This window comes from Chlamydotis macqueenii, chromosome 6 (assembly GCF_036417535.1).
Source record: "Chlamydotis macqueenii isolate bChlMac1 chromosome 6, bChlMac1.mat, whole genome shotgun sequence".
Classification (NCBI taxonomy): domain Eukaryota; kingdom Metazoa; phylum Chordata; class Aves; order Otidiformes; family Otididae; genus Chlamydotis; species Chlamydotis macqueenii.
The window spans coordinates 23,100,349-23,114,715 of NC_141561.1; the positions used below are offsets into that span (position 1 = coordinate 23,100,349).

The 14,367-nt window shown below is 38.5% G+C and overlaps 1 long non-coding RNA gene across 2 annotated transcripts in view; it reads left to right on the plus strand.

Moving 5' to 3' along the window:
* The window catches only part of LOC147600210 (uncharacterized), a 111,860-nt gene that overhangs the window by 25,101 nt on the left and 72,392 nt on the right, over positions 1-14,367 (plus strand). The window contains exon 4 of one of the 2 annotated variants that reach the window (XR_015258927.1): positions 9,994-10,065. This is a non-coding gene — a long non-coding RNA (uncharacterized LOC147600210). Of the gene's footprint in view, positions 1-9,993; positions 10,121-14,367 lie in introns of those variants that run through there. The other variant, XR_015258926.1, reaches the window with a different exon arrangement.

Genomic DNA, 14,367 nt, shown 5'->3' on the forward strand with positions numbered 1-14,367 from the left:
ACATAAAAAATATGTCATACCACTTCATGACTACTAATGAACAATACAATTTAAAACAGACTGGGAAATAAACTAGTATAACACATTCTACTAAACTAGTACTATAAATACGCACAAGGTTGTTATTAAAGATAAATGCACACAGTAATTTTCTACTTGGAGGTTTTACAGGTATAATTTTGAATCATACAATATTTTTTAAAACACATCACAGGGACGGAAGCCAACAAACACTGACTGGCAGCGATTCCTTGTGATCAATATGTGACGTCTCCATCTATCTTTGAGGGCCCACATAAATTATATCGTGGTAATGTGAACCTTCAAGACGGGTGATGTTATTAACTTGTTCAGGGTCACAACAGGGAGCGTCTGATCACGAGGATCTTCCACCTGTGGCATTGCCGTACAGCAGCTGCATTCGCAGAGATCCCGCAGACGCCTAGCGGGTGCCCTGGTGCCCTGACAGCTCGGGCAGGAGGGCTGTGGGCAGGTCAACCTCAGCTTCACATTTCTGAGGGGCAGCTCGTTTTCTCCTTACCGTATGTGCCTTTCACAGTGTCCAAAGTTGAGACACCTGTTTTGCAGCATGCAAAGGTAGGAATGTCACACACACGACTATGCCTAGCCCATGAGCCTCCCTGGGAAGCCACGGTGCAGAAAGCCACGGTGGCTGCTCCAGCTTTCTCTTCCCAGCCGGCAGCAGCCTCTGCTCCAGGCCCCGGGGAAGCAGCAGCAGACAAAAGACCCCTCCTCTCCTGCTCCTCTATCAGCTGCAAATAATGGACTTCTCTTTCCTGGCAGCTGCGGAGAAAAACACAGATATTTTCTCCTTTTTTTTTTTGTTCAGCAAATATAAGCTGTAAGTTAAAGCCCAGTATCTTTAGATACCTCAACAAAAGAGGAAAAAAGGGAATCTTCACACTCACAGAGAATAATTCCTTGGGGGCTCTGGCAGGAGATGGCGACACACCAGGGAAGGTAGTTGGAAAATAAGCCTCTCGCAGGTCTCTGGGATGTCTGTTGCTGAACCGCTTCAACTCACCCGGACCATCTAGAACTTATATTTAATTCTTATTCTTCTTTCCCTATGTGTTCTTACTTTCATTCCAGTCCTCCAAATCCAGATATCATAAGCTGTGAACTCCAGGCCCAATATGCCTTAATGTTACCCTCTGAAACAATACTGGCAGGACAATTTATTTCTGCTCAAAACAATTTCCCCATCTTAAAATTGTGATTGTTAGGATAACATCCCATTGAGATGAGAGAATAAAAGAGCTGCAGTTTCAGATTGTGTCTAAAATTCTAAGGAAGGCAAGCTGCACTGATTTATCCTTGGCATACTGTTTTATATCCATAAGAGCAAAAAACTTCTTTTTAGTGGCAGATTAAATTGTGCAGAAATGACTGACATTGATAAGGCAAACACTGCAGCCTGCTTAAACAGGCTGAGAGTTGCACATCAAAGACTGCCTGGCCACAAGAACATAACTGTGTATGCACACACTCTCTGGTCTGTTTGATTTCATAAGCAATTTTATGTTTGACACACATATAAAGCAATATAAAATAAAATTGGCATGAATTACATATTTTTAGTAGACAGATTTACAAAGAATTTGTTTTTTAGATTATAGTAATTTTCAGGAAACTTACTTAGAAAGTAATTAAGCATATTTTATCCATTAATTAATATTTTTCTCATTTTGCATTGTGCTACTGAAACAAAACTAAAAACTATGGAATGGAAGGATTTTTTTTTACTGAATATCATAAATGAATAGAACAAGGGTTGTTAATGTTTGTCATTTTCCTTATCTGTACACATGAATATGTTATATGCTCATTTCCATTGCAAATGGAACACCAGAATGATCATTGCAAACTGAAATATACTGTACATTTCATTTCTTCATTTATTGGAAAATACCACTGACAAAAATAATCAATTGCTAGTATTCTTGTCCTAAAGCTTTGCAACTCAATGAAAACTGAATGAATTAATGGTGTCCATCCAGAATAAAGCAGGCAACATACTCTGGAGGGTCATTATTATTTACTGCTGAAACAAAGTCAGTCTATGGAGCCCTGAACCATGATCGGACAATCGTGCAAGGCACTGTACAAACATGTGGTCACCTTGTTTCTTGCACATCTCTCCTCCACCTTCCTCACATTTAATGAAACAAAATAAAGGCAGAGAGGAGATGTGACTCCTTACCATAGCTACATCAGTGAATAAGTGCTGAAGAAGGAAAATAACTATTTGAGATAAAAGACAAGGCTGTCACAAGAACAAATGTGTATAAAATGGCTGTGAATATATTCACAGTGACAACTGGGAGGTTTCTGTCCATCTGAGCAGTGAGGTTCTGGAGTAGCCTTCCTACAGGAGCTGTGGGGCACAAGAAACCTCCCTAGGATTAAGCAGAAACTCACTCTGTTTGGGAAAGGGCTCACAGGCTTTAGCTTTCTGTCTACTACTGTGTTTACTTTGCAAAGTACAGTAATGTCCCATTCTCATTTGGCCCTAGAGACTTCCAAATTGTATTAATTAATTAAAAAATACAGTGAGAGATAGTGTATTCCTGAAGTATTTTTTTTTTCATCACAGAAAACAGAATCAAAGGAAGAAAGAGCTGTAAGAGCAGGGGTTAACCCTGAGCTTAGAATGACATTTGAAGATAAAGTAAAAAAACTACTCAAGATGGAAGACCTAGTACTCTTCACATAATGATGAGGCTCTATTGACCAGGAAAAAAAAAAAAAAGTAAATAAATATGCAGGAATAAAACCATAGGATGAATATACAACAGGAAGGCAAACCACACCATTCCGAACTGAGTGGAATCGACAGCCATGTATGCTTGGTCTTACTGCTAATGGGATACCAGGTCATATCCTGAAACCCCTTACTTATGCAAGTAATCCCACTAAAATCAACGGGAACCCATGACTGTAATGACTGCTTCCTTGTCTCCGCCAGGGATTGCAAGGTCAGGTCCATTTTCTGTGCAATATTGGATGAATGCTAGAAAATCAATATCTCTATTGAGACTTCTTCTTTTGGAGTAAAAATAAACCTGGATCATTTTGAGTTCAAATGTTCATTGTTCCTGAGTGTTTTTATAAATTCCTTTTGAAAGCAAAATGGTCAAATCAAAATGGAGTGTAATGCTCACCTTTTTGGTGTCTTTTACAGCTTGTTGTTATAACTAGCTTTGTAATGCCATAAAGGTTAAAGGCAACTTCGTAGGGTTTTTTTTTCTGTATTATTATCTTTCAGTTAAAATAGCCATAAGATCAAGGTCATTGTTTTATAATATTTTTGTTATAGCAGTTCCCTCTATTCAAATTACTTGGTGCTGAGGAAAGCTGAGGAAAGCGAATGCCAGTGCCCGTGGTTTCAGGAATTTTGCTGTATTATGCAAAAAATTTTGGTCTTTGTGCTATAGAAAATTCAAAGTATGGAGTTTCTTTTTTAATAAAAATATTTCAGTGAAGTCATAGAAATATAACTCATTGTTGTGGAGGATTGCTTGGTACCACAGAAAAAAAAATTACTCAGTTCTGTTCACATTACATGTTATTATTATACTTCACTATGGAGCACCTTCAACTATAATTTTATTTAAAATATCTAAACCTAGCTTGGTATTTTTATTCCTAGTTTGCTACTAATCTACAATTACATCTACTTTTAATTGTGTCCAAATTGAATTTTCATACTGAGATATGTTTAATCCCTGTATTTGGTTGCCTTATACTTCACTTGTGGTGTGTCAAAAGGAAATTCGGATTAATCTAAGGCATACAAATATACTGTTTTAAGGATTTTCTAATAGCTTCAGGTTGTTCTGCAGCAATGGCAAGTCCTTGTTGGCTTGAACAAAAGTTTAAGATCTATTTCATTATGGTGGAGATATGAAATGATCAGCTTCATGTCTGGCATGATCAGTGAACTGTGGTAGAATTCAAATAGTGGTTACAAAAGAGATCATCTTACAGAAAATAACAGCTAATTCCTTTAACCCTGGTTATAATCAAAATAAAGTCACATAATTAAGAGGCTAGTGAGTAGGAATTGGTGTGCTTTCTCTCAGAGAGTTCCTTAAAATTTTGAGAAAATACATCCCAAATCCATTCTGCATCCACAGAACCCTAGACTCGAAGCATTTGGTTGACCCAGCTCAAGTATTTTTCCCAAGGAATTTTATTTACCAAGTATAAATGGAATAATCAGTTCTCTTCCAGTCCAGCTTAAAGGGAATTTTGGTTGATCAGGAAATAAAGCTGCTTTGATGCCCAGGGTTCAGCTAAGGCAATTCTGTTGTTCCCGGGACCAATGCAAAAGTACGGACTTATCCTAGGATTCCAGCACAGCTGGATTTGTTGGTGGGCTGGGGAGCAAATCCAAGCATGCAGTCAGTGCTCGCTCCCTTTCACCCACCTCTGCACAGCTTGTTTCCCACCCGCTGCGTGACACATTAGCCGTAACTTCTTCCACTCTTGCACCGCTGAAGAAGTGACTGTAGTTTGGCTCTACGACTGCTAACAAGATTCTTGACAAAGCAACGCTCAGCAATGTATAACAATAAGCTGTTGTAACGCATATTTACCTAATCATGCACACTTTTCAGATACACCATGATCGTACTGTTTTCAGAGCTGTATTACTCACACAACATGTTTACTAGCAGAAACATTCATAATAGTAAAAAAACCAAGTATCTGAAAATCCAGGAGAACAATCAGGACCATTAAAACCTCACACAAGCACAGCACAACACTACAGCAACTGCTCACCAGTGTCTTCATTATCTGCCCTGCTTTACTGCATTGCCTGGTTGTCAATATTATTAATGCAAAGAAAGCTAACCCAGAACCCAAGGCAGCAGACAACACTATACAGTTGGTTTTTTAACTAACCGTGCTGGCTAGAGCATAAGAATAAAAATATTCCAGTTCTTGGAAAAGTATAAAAATTAGGCATCAAAACAGGTCAGATACTTACATATATCTTTTTCATGTGCTCATATGATAGGAGAGCAGATTGATAAAGGACAGAAGAAATGCTAAATATGCACCATGACAAACAGTGAAAAATTAAGTATTGTAACTAACATTAATTACACTCTGGTAAGATGAATAGGCTGCTCATCATTAATGAGAATGTACACCTTTGTCTAAGTTTCACATCTACCTGTGATAAATGTGCTAATGGCGATAAAATACATCATAGTAACATTTGAATTAACAGCACACTAATAGATTGACATACAAGTATGAACAAAGCATTTAATCATAAACATTGTACCACACCCAACAGCAAATTTTCTTTTTTGCATATATATCAAGCAAAATGGGTAAACATTACAATCTTATTTTAGTTTATGCTGAGATAATCTAATAGTATTACCTCATACTATCCCAATATTTGTAATCCAGATTATTAGATACTTACACAGCATTTTTTGGGGGAGACATCCAGGCAATTTAATTAAACAGTAAGGGGGATTTCCAAATAGAAAGGGTGGGGCTTGATCTCAGTACAAACTACCCACTGACTCTTGCCCATGTGGCAGGGATGGAACATTCAAGCAACTGCATGATGGGCTGACTCAAACGCCTATTAAAGGATTGACTTTAATTTATGCTTAATGAAAATCAAAGTAAGCCCACTAGTCTACAATGCTTATCTGTATCTTTAGGAGCCCTTCTCTCCTTAATTTCCAGAGCCTTCTTCCTGACAGAGAGGCATGAGGGTGACTGAGCTGGGCACGCAATGTGAATGGTCAACGCTACCTTCTGTGTCTGTGGAGCACAGAGCCACAGGCAGTTGCAGCCTCCCCATTTTGGAGGAGCTGGGATGAGCAGCTGCCATGCCATGCCCTGTGCCTCCATAGCAGCCCTACGGGGAAGGTCCTCTAGGTAGCTATGTCAGACCACTCCCAACAGACATGTTCCCATTCACCCATTGCCCTCTGAATGGCTCCTGAGGCACCTGGGCCTGGAAGCTACTTCTGTTTATCTGAGAAGGGCCATCTTGCAACACAGCTATGATGCCTAATGCCACTGCTGAGAAAGCAGATGGAAACACCTGTGCTTGGTTATGGGGTCTCAGCCAGGGGCGAGCAGACACTCTCAACTGAGGTGCTATAAGAGAAAGCTGGAAGTGAAAATTCATCACACTGCTCCGCCAGATTCACAATGCCTCACTGTTCTGCCCTGGTAGGAGAGACTTTGGTCCTTTGGCTGACAAATGATTTATATTGGGCATGGAGCCAGAGCACACGGGCACTAACTGGAACAAGCTTTTCTCCTTGCCCAGGGCCAAAGCTCCCAGTGTGGCTGGGAAGGAAAGGGGCTGGATTTCACTGCCCATCTCCTCTTATATGCTGTTCCCAATGTCTCCACTACAATGAAGAGCCTGGCAGGCAGCAATGGCGAAGTGGAGGGAAGAAGAACAGGAGGAATGTACAAGCTCAGTAGTAGCAAGTAGGGCTCTGCTGCAGGTGAGACTAACAAAACGGTATAAAGCTCAGCTGTAATTCACAGAACAAACATTGGGAATTAGTTAAACAGTGCCAAGAGGGAATTACTTTAACCTAATAGATTCCTGAAGGTCATTCAAACAGTGCAAGCCCATCAGTGTATTTTTAATACAATTAAGCAGATGGTTTAAAATACTTTAATTACTGCCAGGTCTTACCTAGGCTGCACAGTAGGTGACACTGGACCTGTGCAGTACCTGTTACAAAATGCTGTTAAAAAATCCTAAGAGACAGTATAAAAATAATGTACACTACTCAAGTACAATTCATGCATCTGCCTGGACCACAAAAATGCTCTGCAGAAAGTCAGCACGCCTATGGACACAAGTGAAAAATTGTGCCTGCTGCCATCCTTGTAAACCACACTGTGCCAGGATGACTTGTGCTGGTTAGCTGGTGGGGGAGGCTACAGCAGCCCCCCAGTGGGAAGGAAGTCCCCGCATGCAGAACAAGGCATGGACTCACAGCCAAGGCACTTCACTCTAGCTTTCCTCTTCTATCTAAGCTGACAGAGCTCTCCAGGAAAACTGAAAGTCTTGTAAACTAGTGCAGGGATTTCAAACTGTTTATATGTTTTATACTGTTCTACTACAGCACTAGCAAGCAAGCCAGCAATATCATACAGAATGACTGCACTGGTAGCTGTCATACTCGCATTGAAAATATTTATTTTATTCTTTCTTTGTTACACTAAATGGTACATCACCCTAGCACTGTTTTCCTTTGCATTCCACCTGGCAACTTATCGATTAGGGGAACACTTCTAGGCTTCTCCCTCCAATGCAATAATCTTTATAATTTCACATTTCTAAATGCTAAAAGTGCACTAATGCAAGTGGGAAGAATTCCCTCTGCTATTTCACATACTTAAGGATAAGATGTTATTGATTCATATGCTCTGCTCTGAAAGTGCTTTGCAAAGGCCGTAAGTATTATTATTTTCATTTTAGCAAGCAGGAAAATGGCACACAGATTGCCCAAGGTCACCCAGCAGATCAGTGAGAGAACCAGGATTAAATTCAGATCTTCTAAGTCCTCGTGCAGAGACTATTCTGCTGAGCTACTTTTGGAAGGGCAGGACCCTTCAAATGAAGCAAGGCCATGATACACAACCCATTCTCACAGTATAAAAATAATTTATGACATTCAAAATATTTTTTTCTCTAGTACCTTTAATGGCTATAATCATGAAGAGTTCTTTTGTTAAGAAAAGAAGAGCTGTAAGAAGTAAAATTTTAAAATTTCAAGCTGAAGAAATTTACGCCAGTTTAACTCCTACCTCTTGGACTTTAATGATGTTAACAACCCAAGGACTGTGTGCAGCAGCAGCTAAAATTTTGTTTGCACAAATTTTGGTTGAGCTCTGGGTCATTGAGATAATCTTCTTTTGCAGTTTTAACAATAACTGCAGCAATGTATTCCTTATCAAATTAATAAACTTTTGCCGAAATTCATCTACCTAAAGAAAAAAAAAGGAAAATATATATGAAGATTTATTAATCAGGTAATAAAATTTGAAGCTTGTGGAAATTTCAACATGTGCCACAAAAATACCAGCTTGACAAGTTCTACTTGTGTACATTACCAGCAATGGTAAAAAATGCTTCAAATTTGCTTTTCATATATATTTTGAAGGTTAGTTTGTTTATTTCTTCTGACACAAAATCTGTTCTTTCTTTCCAAATTTTCCCTTTACTGAAATTTATTGTGACCTGAAAATACAAGTCTGTCTTTACCAATAAATTGTCTCCCACTCTTTTTCTATATTCCCTCATGTAACAACAGTACCCTTAGGTTTAACTAGTAAGAGCTAAAAAAATATATTAGTACAGGGAAAATTAAATAAATGACCTCATATAGATAGAAAGCAAAATATAGTTTACATATTTCATTATTTTGTTATGCTTGTTAAAAAGAAAAAAAGTAATTATAAATTGTCATTAAAAGTAATTACAATTCGGGGGAACATTGCAGTTTTACTTCAGTAAGGCTGCCAATATATAGCACATAACACTTAGTTCTGGCCTTTACTTTGCATGAGCAGCTCCCACTGATGTCAGCATCTTCAGACTGACTGCAGGATAGTATTTTCCCATTGCTCCTATTGCTATTTTCAAACGGATAATGCTGGTTCTTTTAAGCCCACAGTTCTGAGTACCTTTAGTATCAGGCACAACCTTTTTATGCAGGCTTTTTCTCTGATCTCAACAAGTCTTCTGGGTAATCTAGCAATTTGCTAACAACAGCGCAATAAAGAAAAAATGAAACAAAGCTTTCAATCTACATGCAAACTACACAAATACTGTATGTCTTGATCGTGTTTTGCAATCACTGTTTTAAAAGTCTATGATCCTAGGGATATTCTAGCCATTCCAGGATATGGGACGTATGGGAAGCATGGGAAGCAATTTATCTCTGGAGACAAACATTATTAAATTGGGCTAATGACTGACTTACTAACATAAATTCCACTTGAAATGTGCAGTAATTTATTTATTTTATTCACCAGGGACTGTTGTTTTTCTGAAACAGATCAGTAAGAAACCAAAGTAACAAAGTGTTTTAGATTCGTTACTTTGCAGAAATGTAACTTTAAAATGTCTAATCTAAATAAGGTATTAACTCCAGCGGATCAATCATTAACTGAATTTTAAGCAACAACTTTTCGTTTTGTATTCTTCATTGATCGATAGGTCAAAACTGGGTCTTCCAAGTAGTGGCATGAACAATTCCTAGGACAGAACTGATTAGAAAACTATTAATGACTAACAATGCGGGATAAATTAAAACTCCACCTATTGAGTAGTCAAGATATGATCTTCATACACAGAGTTTCCTGACATGCTTTGCATTCCCACATGGGACTTCTGCAGAGGGATGTGTGTGCAGCCCTGCACAGACATTCCTTAAAGCATACTGGAAGACAGGCAGCTGAAAATCCCATACCCCTTTCAGGCTTTCAGCAGTTTTATGGTCAGCTACTAGGGTCAATTATTTTACTTTTTCATTTCAGTATGTTGTTACTTTGTATGGCCATCAACAAAGTTCCAGTCACTCCTTTTTTTGGAAGACTGGGGTTATATTCTCAAAGATATGGATAGTGACATCTGTAGAGGCTGAAACCTAAACAGTGTTCCTCCATACCATTGTCTCAAACAATTTTAAATGAGTAAGGTCCAGTATTATAAGCCTTTGATTTTCCCTTGTACCAAGGGGGACAGAGCAATATGTGAAGTGTATATCAGTATCTTCTTCACCTCAGAACTGTCAACCATATTTTTGTAATTACTTGGTCCTTTACAACAACACCTAATTAAAGAGAGGCATAGCCGGTATGCTTACTTCCTGACTGAGAACAGAATTTTGCAGTATAATACGATGGGAAGTGTGTCTTTTGAACTCTTTTTATTTATACTTTTCCATCATTTAACTTTAGGTAACCTGGGCTAGGCAGTGCATAACTGGAGAAAAAAGCAGAGACTGAAGACTGGAACACAGCCTTGACACTGTAAGCCTGCTATACCATGACTGCAGTATTGCTACTGGGGACTGCCACACCATCACTCACAATAACCACTACTTCACCCACCTGAAGGCATCCAGTACGACATCTAGTCTTGTTCTTAGCCTAACCCATCGGCAGGGGTTGTGCAGTTACACTGCTGCTGGCAACTAGAAAACAAATCCACAATATTTTTCCTCCCATTAAAGCTTCAAAAATGTTTGCACTTTCCTTTTCAGGGATGTGGGGCACAAAGAAGATGATTTATCTTCTAGGAAATTTAGTATCTGTTAAATGTTAAAAAATGTTAAAAAATCATTTAGCATTAATGAAAAAATTATTTTTCTCTCCAGAATTAACAGCTATTGATATATAACAACTGTAAGGCTTTGTAACCTTACTCTCTATTCTGTATCTCATCAGAGCTACTACAGAATGACTGAGAATTGGAACCTTACACGGAGTAAGTAGGATTCAATCTACCCATGCCATCCCATGAAGCAAGACTTCAACTTTAAAATGTGCTGGTGCTTAACTGGGCCTCAGAGCCTGCAAGAGTTGCAAAGGATGCAATTGTTGAAACTGAACCTTCGGTGCCTGACACTAGCAGGTACATGAAATTCATCAGCATGATAAGTGTTTCCTGCATGCAGTATCAATAGCCATCTTTCTTACATAGGTGAAATTAATCCTTCACTTGAAGCAATTTTCTCTCGGTCACTATATTTTATTTCTTGGTAGCAAATGGACAGGATGTGCTACATAGGAATCCAGCACAAAGGAGATGAGGCAATGTAAACAGGTGTGCTGTAAACCACTATCTACTTTGGCATTTCAGCAGTGCCATTACCAGCTGCTGAGCAGAATGATAGAAGTTAGTATTTCCCAAGCCTCAAGCAAAGCAAATGGGAGCTTTTTTTCCCTTTTCACACATAGGCATTATTTGGGAATTGCAGGCTTCCAAGGCATGGCAAGAACAGAGTACAGTGTTAGGTGGATGTTAGCTCCTCTTGCGACTGCCTGCCTAAAGTACGTTAGAGCAAGCAAGGCCGAACACTCTTGAGTTTTCGGCCTGTGGTTGTCTGATGTAGTCCAGTCCAAAGGAGCCTGATAATGACAGACCCCTCTCAAGAACAGTCACAGAGTTGCATTAATAGTACATTAGACTGAAATTTCTGAAGCTTCTTTGGAGAAAGATTTTCTGTGGCACCCATCTGGGAATCTGGGTTTTTGACATACATCTTGGAGCCTTTATATTGCCTAAAAACATATTGACATTTAAGAAGCGTATTCTTTGGCAATGTTTAAATATGCCACATTTTGCAGAAATAAGATGGCAAAGGGGCTTGCAATTAAGTTGGAAACATTTTTGGAATTTGACAAGCTCCTGCCATTTCTGTGATCTTTGATATTTTCTTGAAATATCATTAGAAAACCTACGCCTAGCAATAAAACTTCATGTAGTTGGACTGTTCAAATATATCACATTTCTTAAATGTACTTACATCACTTTTTCAATTACCTTCTCCAGGCATATCTTTGCAGTTTTCTAGCCTCAGGCCTCTGGACATTTTCCCCTGGAGACACAAGGCTCCAATAGTCCTGCGTCACATTGGTTACAGCTCGAGTAGGTTCAGAAAAGGTCTCAACTCTATCAGGTTTACCTAAAAGCTGACAAGATTACAAATCTCAGTTGTAAGAAGTATAGATCTAGAATTTACAACCAGGGAAAAAATTCTAATAATTCTACCTCAGAGCAAGAAATAGAGACACATTATCATATTTAAAATATTTAAGGCAGCATTTTCTGCAGTAAAAGCAGGGTCAGCTTTAGCAAGGTCATCTTCAGACTCTTGTTGCTGTTTCATATCTTCTGCCCGAGTAGCAACAACTTGGAAAATATCACACCTCCATTTTGACACCCACTGCAGTCATGCTGCATGGCAAACAATGATTAGAAGAAAATGTATTTACAGTCCAATTAAACCAACATATTTACAACCTAGTCCAGCTCAGGAAACCCCTCAACTTCAAATTCAATTGCACAGGTGCAAATGACAGCCTATTTAACACTTGATTTAAATGTCAAGGTTTTACAAATTAAAGAGGCTTATTATATATGCCATACTTCTAGCTCTGAAGGATACCATTTCTATATGAAAGCTACAAGACTTGTGAGTAGTCTATGCAGTTAAACAAAAACATAATTTTGACATCTTAAAATTTAAGCATTATCATTCTAGGAAAAATTGAGGCATATGAAGTGTCAGTCACAAATATGATTAATTTGTATATTTGCAAATGAACAGGTTATTTGTTAATGCAATAAGGCAAGTATGTGAAATCTGTAACACAGTGCCTTCTCTAATATTTTCCATCTCTTATTTCCATTAACACTCAATGAATACACAATCTGAAAGCATAGAGAAGTGCTATGAGGATGACTGTCACCAGCATCAGTAATGCTAACAAATGCCTGGCATTTCAATCAAAAGGAATGCACACACTGGACAGAATCAACCAATGGGAATTGATTCCCAACCAGACACTGTGCCAAATCACTTGAATTTATGCCCAGTGGCAATTGTGCAATAGCTGGAAGTTTGGATGCACATCCCTCATTGTGAGTACGGTCATACTAAAAGGGTGAATTAAATCAATGCAAAGCTGCTTTCAGTTGGATGTGAAGGCTAACAGAAATGTGTTCTAGTTCAAAGCAGAGGAGCAGACAGTGACACTTGTAACTAAACACTAGCTGGCAAACATGACACAAAGAAAAGACCTGAGGCAGCAGTCTCCATGTTGATGGGACGTGTATCACTGATGGAGGAAATCAAGAAGCTACTCTGTTTTCTATATTCCTCATCTTTCTTGGCAGCAAAGGTGAAACTGAGGGGAAGAGGAGGGGGCAGTAGGCAGCATCACAGCGCAGCGAAGCCATATGCCCTGCTCTTTGCTTTACCTTTAATGTAAAGATAGAAGACATTGCTGAGATCTTTGCATAAGACATTAAAAAGTAATGGGTACAGAATCTTCCATACATCAGTTCAAAGAATCAGGTTTTGACAGTGCAAAATTTCTTTTAAATTGCTTACCAGGTGCTTCATTTGGGGTACAAAGCTGAGGCCCTCTGCCTGACGTCATACCTCTGATACAGAGGTCGAGTTGCCATTGTACCCATTTCTATCAGCCATGGAGAAAAAGAACAGATTATCTTGTTCAAACGCACAGCTTTAAAAAATAAACATGGATCCACAGGTATTCAAACAGCAGAAATTCCCCACAAAATGTGCCCCCTCCACACATTGCCTAAAGCCTGCAGCCAGGTCAGTATTGGCGCTAGAGCTACCCACTTTTACAGTTGCTCTGAGCAGCAACCATCCCCCAGACAGAGAACAGCTGGGGAACATGGACAGAGGACAAAAACATTAGTCCTGCAACTCCCCTCCCAGGTGGATACAGCTTGAGCTATACCAGTGTGAATGAATAAATCACTATATAAGCATATATACTATATACTTATATACTATATAAGTATGTATCCGTAGATGTAAATGTTACATTTAGGTTTATATATATGCTGGTCTATTTACATTACAATCATACAAGACATCAGCTCAGTTCCACCTTATGTGGATGTTCATAGACGTATGTATATTCTGCTCATCACTGTCTGCAATGACTTTTCCTTTACCAAGTTTTTCTGTGTACTGTCCTATTTTGTCTTTGTTTCTCTGATGAAGTCCTCTCTCTCAAACAGCAAGCTTAGACCTCAGCTCTTCCACCTAAATGATAACAGAAGAGAATTGGTAATTAAGTTTTAACAAGATTTAAATTATATTAAAACCAGACAGTTAAAAGGAGACACTGCCTTGGGCATCATTGTAAATTTGTATAATTATTTTGAGTCCTCTGGAAGTTGCATGATTATGTTTCTGTATTTATAAAAATACTGCCCTGGAGGCACCAAAATGAATTTTACAGTCGACTGATTTGCATACTAATGTTAGTATTGTGGTATGAAATGTATTTTTTTTAGCAAACAAATGTCCATCACAATTATCAAAATTAAAAAAAAAATATATAATATTCTTGACATGGATTAATTAATTATTTTTTCAAGACAAGGTATGCTGTAAAGACAAAGAAAACCAGCACAGCACACTGATAAACATACAGGAAAGACGTGAAGCAGATGAACTAAACAAAACATATATGGTTTCTTAACCGGTTTTGATTATAAAAGTTTTGGTAAGTAAGTAAGTGTTAAGTAAAACTTGGGGTCTGATCCAAAGCTCCTTGAAGACA